The sequence below is a fragment of the Myodes glareolus genome, chromosome 6 (genome assembly GCF_982192425.1).
Source record: "Myodes glareolus chromosome 6, mMyoGla1.1, whole genome shotgun sequence".
NCBI lineage: Eukaryota > Metazoa > Chordata > Mammalia > Rodentia > Cricetidae > Myodes > Myodes glareolus.
Genome location: NC_142031.1, coordinates 65604025 through 65614716, shown reverse-complemented (window position 1 = coordinate 65614716; position 10692 = coordinate 65604025). Strand labels below are relative to the sequence as shown.

The following is a 10692-nucleotide window of genomic DNA, read 5'->3' as shown; positions in this document are numbered from 1 at the left end:
TCAGCATCTACGCTGGGACAGGGGAGGGACGTCCACTAGGGAGAGAGTGACCTCCCAAGCATTTCCCTTTCGCTCAGTAGCAGGTCAATTACAATACTGCTTTTTTCTGCCTCTAATCTTTACTTATAACCCTTCCTTTTCTTGGAACCCTTAGACTGTGACTGGGCTTATAGAATCTGTTCTGGTTATCCATCAGCCCACTTGGGATGATTGACAGCAGTTCTTACAGGTGCTCCTAACCACAGAGGAAAAACAGTGAGTTCTCTCCTTGAAGTTTAAAAGAATGTCCCAGGAGCTGACAGCAGACCAACCCAATCACGGAATGATAGAGGACAGGATGCCTACCCTCTGACTTGACCCAAATGGGACTTCAATACTCCAACTGGTAGGGAGCAGCTTCGTCTTTAATGCCAGATTCTGATTGGCAGGTCTAAAAAGGGGGTTTGCAAGCACCCCACTAATTTGCTAATTTGGCTAAGGTAAGAGCAATAGTACAGAGTTCAGGATAGTACTCCTTCAGGCAGATCGCCAAGCCAATGTAATGATGTCTTTTATAGGCCACTCAGCATCAGACATTTGTAGCAAGTTGCAGAGAATGAAGGGACTGCAGAGATGCTCCCTCCAGGACTTAATAAAAGAAAAAAAAATTAGGCAGATAGGGAGGCAACAGAAGACGACAGCTGCAGAGACTGTGCACCTCAGACAGAGCAGCCCCTGAATGGCTAAATATTGACTTAAGCTGCCACCACCTGGGCCGATTAAAAAAAAAAAAACAATAAGGAGGAATGGCCCTACAGGGCTTTGGGCTCAAGACACTTCCCAAAGCAGCTGCTGAGCAGGAGCAGTCGAAGAATGGCACTGGCACTGAATGCAACCGGCTACTGAAATGATGCTCTGCCCACCTGAGAGGCCTATGCAACAGCCACAGTGACAATACTGAAATCCCCCCCCCCCTTGCTTATGCTGTGCGCCCAGATGTCTGATTCTGGGGTATGGGGGGGGGAAGGGGAGGAATTCCCCTTTACTATGTCTAAAACATTTGACTATGGACTGAGTACTCTATGTTATCAATGAACCACCTTATGAACTGTAGATCTGGAATCAAAAGCCTTTTTGTTTTCACTCCCCCTGCTGTTTCCCCTGCAGGGAAAGCAGGCTGCTCTCAGCCTTTGCCACCTGGCTGGGTAAGGCCCCTGCAGACAGCAATGAGCCAGGTGGGAACAGCCCCAGGGTAGCAGGCGGGGCAGGTGCCCCAGGGCGCTTCAGGCTGGAGAGGCTCAGGCAGACTGGCGGATGCCCCCACCTCACCGGAGTTTGGAACAGATTCAAGGCCAGCAGCGCGCAAAGAGGGGCAAGGAATAGCAGCCAGCCTGGCCCGGAGAAGGCCGAGGAACCCGCACCCAGCGCCACCACTGCCACTGCGGCAACGACCCCTCTGTCAACAGACTGAGCAGGAAGAGTCCTGCACGGCCTCCTAATCAATGGAGATGGGCTTCAGAGAGGCAACAACTGATGCCACCCCGATGAGGAGGGGCGGGGGACACGGAACTAACAGTCTTCTTTAAGGTACATCGGCCTTTTGATACGAACTACGGATGGCAGAGAAACTTTTTCTCACCATGACTAAGAAGATCAAAGAAGAAATCTTCCCGAGGTTTGGCCTGCCCAAGGTAATAAGAATTTATGATAAAACTACCTTGTTGCCCAGAAAAGTCAGGACATGGATAAGACTGGGGAAAATTACATTATGCATACAGACCCCAGAATTCAGACAGATAGAAAGAATAATAAAGACCCTAAGCCTTAGAACGGGCATTGGAGACTGCGCACAGCTCCTCCCCCAGCCCTGCTCTATGTAGATCCAATATGGGGAACCTCCCCCACACTTGGCTTCCTAAGGTCCCTCATGACCCATCTGCTCACAAACCCATTCTGCAGGCGCGGTTGAAGGCTCTCCAGATCTCCAAGCCCAGGCATAGAGACCCCTGGCCACCCTGACACCGGGAAATCTCGCATTCGTTCCAGAATTGGCGCCTGGGATGTATCCAGAGGGACATGAAAAAAAGCACAGCACCCCATAGCCAGAACAGCAGCCGCCTGCTCATACAAGCAATCCATGTCTCCTCAAGCCCTTGCTTTGATACCCCTGCCCTCACCCCTGATTTTTGTCAACTAATAGCAGGGCTAGCCTCCTGGGATATCTGAGATGCATATCCTCCACAGCTGCCCCTGGAGGCTGGCAGAAAATTTTCCCCTAGAGGAAATATTCGGATGTGGGGGTCCAGAACACAGATGCCACCTGAGAAAGCTAGATTTTTATACTGTGATTCCTGAAAATATAAAATTACAATGCTCCATGTGGAGCACAGGGACATGTGACATCTCCCACACTTGTCTCCCAGGGGCCAGCAATGGGACTGTCTCCATGGATGTTGGGAAGGACTTGGGACTTGAGATGATATTTAAAACCAAGTACTATCTGACCAGAGCCTGCTGCTGCCAATCAGATTAGACCCCCCTAAAGGGGCCCTAATTAATCCTGCTGCTGCCCGCTGGACTAAGCTACTCTCCCTACTTCTCTGTCGGAACCTCCCAACGCCAGCCCGGGCACCTGGAAATCTCACACCCGTTCCAGGTTGGCGATTCTGTGTATGTTTGGAGACACCAGTCCCAGAACCTTGAACGTCGCTGGAAGAGACCCTACACCATGCTTCTTAAGACACCTACTGCCCTCAAAAATAGACGGTATTGCAGCCTGGATCCACGCGTCTCACATCAAGCCTGCACCTCCACAGGACAACCCAGGACCTTCCAAATGAAAGCTTCAGCATGCCCAAAATCCTCTCAAGAAGGCCTGATTCTGCCAGGCTTGCTGATCTTTGCCCTGATGTTTATACCTTAGGACTTAACCTGACCCTGACTAACTTTGAGACTGGGCAAACCTTAAGGCTAGCCACTGGAGTTCATCCCCTGAATACCTGGTTCCCCCAGCTAACTTTTGACCTATGTGTTTTAGCAAAAGACTCTTGGGGGGATACTGAGCAACCCCCGGAAACTCTTGTCCTACATGCAAATATTCTAAATGATATATTTGTCTGGGGGGAAAAGCAAACTCTATAGTACGGGGGGGCCTAAAGTATTTTGTTATGCTGTCTGATGATATAAAACCAATGTCAATGTCTCCTGGTTGGGGGTTAACAAAAAGCACGAAATGATTAACAGGCAATACTTGGGGTTTACAGTTATATGATCCAGGAAGGAAAGACATAGGAATTCTGCTCACCCGGCAAATTGTTGTAACACCTCCCATGGCCATGGTACTAGGGCCCAACCCAGTATTACCTGACCAGGGCCAGCTAGCCCCTGCTGAGGTAGCCCCCTTTGCCAGGGCCCTGGGCCTCACTCCTAGTGCTAAGAACCCTTCTGCAACCCCTGCTTCATTGCTGGCAACCTCTAATACAGGCCACCGACTGTTTAGTCTGATAATGGGAGCCTTTTCTTTGCTAAATAGTACTGATCCCAGCTTGACATAATTTTGCTGGCTATGCCTGTCAGCAGGACATCCCTATTATGAGGAAATAGCCTCATCTGGCAGTTTCAACCATATCAGCTCTTATATGTCCTGCAATTGGGGACAAACCTAACTCTCCCAAGTCCCAGGACAACAGGGCCTGGTGCCCTCTATTGATCTATGATGGGCCTACAACACTGGTTTGTTAATTCCTGTGTACAGATCCAGTTAGTCCTCCAAATTTACTAATATCTCAAGATTGAGATATTTGACCAAATAAGAGGAGGGAATGTAAGATTTTAGACAATTCTGAAGCCATTTCTGACAATTCCAAACCCTCTCAGCCTCTGTGCCTCAATACTTCCCCTCTTCCCCTGGGAACCAAGGACCTAACAGCTACACATGCATGTACTCAGTTCCTGAACAATTACCCACATACGTATGTTTTGACTCAGTCCCCTGGGAAATAGGGTCAAAATGACCTCTTACCTCATCTGATCTGACAATAGTTCTCCAGTCAATTATTGGTATTAGCCCTTTTCGAACAAGCCAATCATATGGTCAAGGAACAACCCCTCTTGTTTCGATGGGGCCTTCTCCTTTAAAAATAGACTATACCAGCTAGTCGGGGTCTCTTAGCTTCCTGAATGCTGGGGGACCCTGTCATGACAGAATTAATAAAATCCTCATGCTTTTGCATCGGCTATGATGTATGAGATGGTCTCTGGGGGCGACTCCTTCTCGGTTTGGACACTAGAGTCCAACAGTACTTCCCCCCATGCTATGTGTTGGCACCTCAGTTTATGTTGCTGATCCCGAATGGATAAGGCACGCCCATTTACAGAAGCAGTCTCTAGTGAGCATGATGGAACTATTGTGCTTAGCTTACTAATGCTTCTCAAACATTGCTGTGTACAAGTATTGCTTGAGATTCCTTTTAAAAGGCAGATTCTGATTCAGATGGCCTGGCCACGGGCCAATTCTGGCGTGTCTAACAAGCTCCCAGGTGATTAGAGAGGTTGGCCGAGGTGTCAATTACAATGTCCATCTCAACTGCCAAGCACACAAGATGTTTATATTAGCTGAGGAATACATTCTTTCCTGGTAGGTAACTCTAAAGAGAAGCCAATTATAATCACAAATGCTTAATGAGCATGGCAGACTGCAAAGCATATGTGATGGCTCAGAAGCTAGAACCTGCTCACCGGGCACCGAGAAATGGAGTAAGGCAGGGTCAGATAACTCAAGGGTTGGCCTTTACTGTTTTTTTTCTTTTTCTTTTGGTTTTTCGAAACAGGGTTTCACTGTAGTTTAAGAGTCTGTCCTGGAACTAGCTATTGTAGACCAGACTGGCCTTGAATTTACAGAGATTCGCCTGCTTCTGCCTCCCGAGTGCTGGAATTAAAGGCATGTGCCACCACCACCTCACATCTGGTTAAGACTCTTGGTTGCTGCAGAAACTCACTGGATCCAACTTCAGCAAGAAGGACAAGGAGGAGAAGTAGTAACAATAATAATTCATTATAGAGGTTTCTTCTTGCAAGTTTCTCAGATTCCAAGTACTTAGGCAGTCAGCCAGGTACCTAAACAAGTGGGAACATCCACATTGCAAAGAAACACTGTTACAACTCTCTTAACTCTACTCAAGAGGGTCTCCATCTCCATCCTCCCTTAAGCCAGTCTGAAAGAGACTTTCTAATGGGAGGAATGGTCCCCCGCCCCCCAGACAGGGTTCCTCTGTAGCTTTGGAGCCTGTCCTGGAACTAGCTCTTGTAGACCAGGCTGGCCTTGAACTCACAGAGATCTGCCTGCCTCTGCCTCCCTAGTGCTGGGATTAAAAGTGTGCACCACCACCACCCGGCCCCAATTCTATTTTCTAAGGAAGAGACTGTGATGGTTCCATCTATTTGTATACACACACACACACACACACACACATTTTGTTGCTGTTGTTGTTGTTGTTGAGTGTTGAGCTGGACAGTGGTGTCGCACACCTTTAATCCCAGCACTCAGGAGGCAGAGACAGGCAGATCTCTTGAGTGTGAGGCCAGCCTGCTCTAAGAGTAAGTTCCAGGATAGCTAGTGTGCAGTGGGGTGGGGGTCCAACAATCTAACTCTCTGTCTCCATATCTTTTACTGTTGGTGATTTCAAATGCACAAGGATGTGTTTTTACATAGACAAGCAAAAACATATATATCCCATAATAGCTTAATTTGGGGGGGGCAATTTTTTTTGACAGCATATCACATTTATCACATGTAGTCCCAGCTGGCCTCAAGTATGAGACCTGCCTGCCTCAGCCTCTTGAGTGCTGAGATTACAGATGTGGTCAACAAGCCTGGGGATATTTTTTAACAGAACAACTACTTCCACAGAACAAAAAGAGAGCATTCTGGAGATGCTGCTGGAACTGACATGGACATGGGATGCTTGAAGTAGAGGTCTGAGTATCATGAGCTGAACTGAATTTGTACGGTGGAGGGCTGCGAGAAGAACTCATTGAAAGTTGTAGGACCAATGACGGGAAGGCTGATTATGAGCCAGCTACCTATAAGGTGGGGCTGGTATTGGTGGAAAGATGAGGGAAGGAATTGTTTGTAAAAATATTTGGAAAGTTAAAAATCTGCAAGGCCTGGCAATTTAATCTATCTGAGGAATGGGGGAAAGAAGGAAAAGATAAAAATGGTTCAAGAAGTCATTTGGGAATGGATTGGAGATGAAGTTGCTAACTGTGGAGACAAAGCAAGGGTCCAGGATAATGTAAAGATATGACTTCAGTTCTTTTTTTTTATTTTTTTATTTTTTTCAAGACAGGGTTTCTCTGTAGCTTTGGAGCCTGTCCTGGAACTAGCTCTTGTAGACCAGGCTGGCCTCAAACTCTTAGAGATCCACTTGCTTCTGCCTCCTGAGTTCTGGGATTAAAGGCGTTTGCCACCACCGCCCGGCATGACTTCAGTTCTTAGCCTGTTTGGGGACAAGAATGATACTCAAGTGGAAGCCTGGAACTTGGGCAGGAGGTGAAGATTTATATGGGGCTGAGATCTGGATGTGTCTCTAAATGTTTATGGCTGGAATCTTAAAGCGCAGTACAACGGTGTTGAGAAGTGGGAGCTTAATAAGAGGTGGGATTAAGGACCTGGGGAGATGACTCTGGTGGTGAAATGCTTGCTACACAAGTATAAGGAGTTTGAGTTCCAGAACCTGTTCAAAAGAAGGGCATTGTGGTAATGATCTGTAATCACTGAGCTAGGCAGGCAGAGACAGGATTCCTGCGACTCTTGGGCTAGTCAGCCTTGTCAGATTGGTGAACTCCAAGCTCAGGGAGAGACAAGGTGGAGACCAATTGGGGAAGATATCCAATGTCAATCAACTTCTGGCCTCCAAGCGCCAGGCACAAACATGTTCACCCCCCCCCACACACAAAAACATGAATATACATTTTTAAAAATAGGTGAGATTAGTTCAAAGGACTCTCCTTCACGAATTAGTATCACTATTAAGGTAGTATGTTATCTTGAGAGTGGGTTAGTATAAAAGCAAGCTCCGCCCCTCCTCTTCTGGTCTATTGTCCTTTGGCATTTCGCCACGGGATTACACAGCACCAAGGATCTTGCCAGAGCATGGCAATATAGCCCTGAACTTCCTACTCTGCAGAAGCTTGAGAAGTAACTTTCTTTTCTTCATAAATTACCCGATTTGGTATTCTGTCAAAGCAACACAACAGAAGATACATTTTAACGCCAGTCTGTTTTTATAAGGATAAAAACCCAAAGAGCTCCTGTGTTTAACAGGCACTAAGAGACATTACATGAACAAAACACACAAAGTCCCTGGCCTGGTGGCACTCACAGCTGCCTAGAAAAGACATATTAGAACAAGGCAGTTTCAAGGCCCTGAATATTTGTGAAGTACAGAAATGTCCAAATCAGTGGTAAGCCAAGAACTTGTCCCACACGTGCCCGCCCATGTTTCCAAGAGAGCTGTGATAGGGAAGGGAGTGGTCCTAACTATTGCGACCAAATCTTTGGAGTCATTGTTATTCTCTGCAGATTTCAAGGGAGCCATGCCTCACCAGGGCAGCTCTGGCGTCTGTAAACTGGGGACAAGAAAACATCTAGTTCGATACTTGGAGCAGGTCCGTTTCCTTTGTGCTTACCCAGTAGTTGGCAACACTTGCCTACTGAGAAGTCACTAGGAGACTAGCCAGGAGACAGACAATTTTCTCACTCCTAAACCACCAACATTTGGATAAAAGGGGAGCTAGACGGTGGACGGTAGGGGCCTGTTAAGGTCTTCTGTAGGCGCCAGCATCGCGGAAGTGAAGCACCAGACACCCCAAGTTTGGGGGCGTGGGCAGCGGTGCCTGCACAGGCAGGCTGGGGAGAACAATGAGATATCCGGGAGAAAGAGGAGGATGAACACATTAAGCCTCAAATATAAAGGCAGGGGTTTGCAGCACCATCCGCGGGGTTGATCCGCCCTTGGAGCAGAGGTCCAGCAGCCGATCGCGAAGCCTAGTTCTGAACCCACCAGGGAGAAGGCCAGGGAAATGCACGCCTGATGGCGGCCGCACGCGCGAGAAGAGCGCCACCCCAGTACGCACGCGCAGAGCCTCGGCCGGTTCCCCCGCGCCCGCCGCGCGGGAGAAGCTACGCACAGCACAGACAGGCGCCGCGTCTGGGTGAGCGCTCGCCCCCCCCTTCTTTTCTCCCGCCGTGCTTTGCGCGCGGCCGGTGGGCGGGGGAGGGTGGGGAGGGGAGGCGGCGGTGGCAGCCATGTTGTTGTGAGTCTCTGTGCCTCACCCTCGGTACTTCGGTGGTTCGGAGGAGGAGGGGGAGGAGAAGAAGGAGGTGGGGTGGGGGGGAGGGAGGTAGGAGGAGAAAGAAGACGTCGCCGCCACCGGAGGCGGAGGGGGAGGACGGCCGGCCGAGAGCGTCGCCGCCGGTGCCCAACGGTCGGTGTCCCCCGGCTGAGGCAGCGCGGCCGCAGCAGCCCTGTAAGTCAGCCCGCGCTCGCTCCGTCTCGTCCGTGGGCGCCGCGGGGCGGGGGCCGGCCCCGGGGCTTTGTGTGGCGGCCTCCACGGGAGCAGGCCTCGGGGCGGGAAGAGGCCGGGCCTGGGCGGGTGTCGGCGGCGGGTTGCGGCCTGGGCCCCGCTCGCACAATGCCGGGGGAGGGGAGCCGGAAGGGGGTGTGCGCCGGCGGGGGAGGGGGGTTCAGCTCGCTGCTTTTTTTTTTCCCCGCTTCCTTCCCGCGCCCTGCGCCCCGGCTGGCCTGGCCGGAGCCGCTTCGCCGGCCTCTAGTGACCGAAGCCGTCTGCTTTCCAGCCTCAGCCCTTGGGGTCCCGCAGTCTGGAAGCAGCACGGTGGAGCCGGGGAAACGCGCGCTCTGGAAGTGGGTGAAGCGGAAAGGAGTGGTTTTATGAAAAACGAGTGTATTGGGGGGCGGTGGAGGGGGTGGGTGGCGAGGGTCGGGGAAGGGGGAGGGGGGGTCTCCTCGAGGCCTGCCAGTGTCCAGGAAAACCTTGACAGACGGCTACGGATGTGAAAGAAAACAGGGACTGGGGTTCGACCGGTTCAGGTGCCTTAGTAAGGAGTGTAGTGTTTTTGTTAGGGGAACATCTCTCGGTACAACGAAGAGTGTGCAACTCCAAAGCCGAAGGCCACAGGAGCCACTTGAAAGTCTTTGAGCCGTAGTTCTGCGTGTGAATCCGGGCAGATTTGGAGGGGGAATAAACTGTACCGCGTTGATGCCCAAACACGTGTAAAGTTGGTGCCTCTTTCCAAGAACACAGCTCTAGAAAACCTCTTTTTTCCTAGCTTAGCCTTTATTCTGTAACACCTTGGAACTTTTGGGGAAGGGAATGGATTGCGGACATTTTATGTGCAAGAAGACAAAATGCCTTGACGGCGCTTCAGATTTTAAGAAATCTGGAGGCCGAGGTTTTTCCGTACGGGTTTTAGGGGAATTGCTTTTAAATGCTTGACAGGCTCCAATGCCTGCAAAGGATACAGTGTGTCACGAAAGCAATTTTAAGTTACCTTGGCATGTTAAAAGCTTGTTCATGGCTTAGATTCGTGACTTCACCATGTGACCGGGTGAATTGGAGGATGATAGAGGAAATTCTAGCCAGGAATCCTGTTTAAAAATACAAAGATGGATATTTTTAATTGGTGAATAATAAGCCTCTGTTGTTAGTCTAAGATCTTGCTTTTTTATAAATGATTCACGTCGTGTGAACAGTCAAATAATTGACAGCATGCTCCTTTTTTTTTTTTTTTAGCAAGAATGTCTTTAAAATTAATTTCCAGGGAAATTAAGTTTTATTGTAGCACAGCTCTTCTACACAAAAAAGTTACAATAACTTTTTATATTTCAGAAACTTGTTACAATATCCAGGGGTTTTGTTTTATTTTTCTTATTTTGTGTCCCACTCTAGCTGATTTACCTTAAGTGGGTTTGCCGTGTTCACTTTTAAGCATTTTTCAGACAATCTAAGTTGTTAAGTTTTTAATGAAATTTTCTTTGTCTTAAGTTCAAAGTTCTTTTAGGTGGTTCAGCATTTACTGAGATTTTAAAGTAACTTTTTCTTAGTAATCATATTACATTTTTATGTAACTTTTTGTCCGTGTGTTTGTGGCATGCATCTGGAGGTCAGAGGACAAAGTGTTGGTGTCAGTTCTTTTTCCTCCCACCATGTGGTTCCGGGGGATGGAACTCAAGTTGTTTTGCTTTAAGCAGGCTTCTACTTGCTGCCGTGTCTGTCCAAGATAAAGTAACTTATTAATAAGGGTACAAAAACCATGGATTTTTCTTTCTTTTGTAACTTTTATACTTATTAATCTTTCTAGTGTTAAGAGATAATTTGTCTTTTAAGTATGTATTTGTCCAAGTTATCAGAAATAGTAAGTGATTTAGGCCAGGCATGACAACCAGAACCAATCTTCTGGTCAACAAAGACTGCCTCTGTGTGTGTGTTTGTGTAGAGAATAGTGTTGTTGGAATTGAGGACCTTGTGCGTACTAAGGTGAGTGCTCTACCACCCAGGTAGATACCCTGCCTTCTTTTTATGTATGCTCATCATAGTAATTTGAAATGAAAGTTAGTTTGTGTGTCTTGTTCTCAACATTTTCATGGCTCCTAATTTGGAATTTAATTGAGTTTCTATAACAGGGAAATATTT

The 10692-nt window shown here is 48.4% G+C and overlaps 1 protein-coding gene and 1 long non-coding RNA gene across 11 annotated transcripts in view; both read left to right on the top strand.

Moving 5' to 3' along the window:
• The first annotated feature begins 1390 nt into the window (after positions 1 to 1390).
• On the top strand, positions 1391 to 2445 carry LOC148121843 (uncharacterized). The gene is made up of 2 exons (XR_015737994.1): positions 1391 to 1670; positions 1939 to 2445. It is a non-coding gene; the product is annotated as an uncharacterized LOC148121843 (long non-coding RNA).
• A 5924-nt stretch (positions 2446 to 8369) lies between these two features.
• Pum2 (pumilio RNA binding family member 2) overlaps positions 8370 to 10692 on the top strand; it is a 75020-nt gene continuing 72697 nt past the window's right edge. For 4 of the 10 annotated variants that reach the window (XM_085690868.2, XM_085690863.2, XM_085690866.2 and 1 more), the window contains exon 1: positions 8371 to 8508. The gene's annotated coding sequence lies outside the window, so the exon portion shown is untranslated. Of the gene's footprint in view, positions 8509 to 8842; positions 8904 to 10692 lie in introns of those variants that run through there. The other 6 variants (XM_085690864.2, XM_085690862.2, XM_085690860.2 and 3 more) reach the window with 4 other exon arrangements.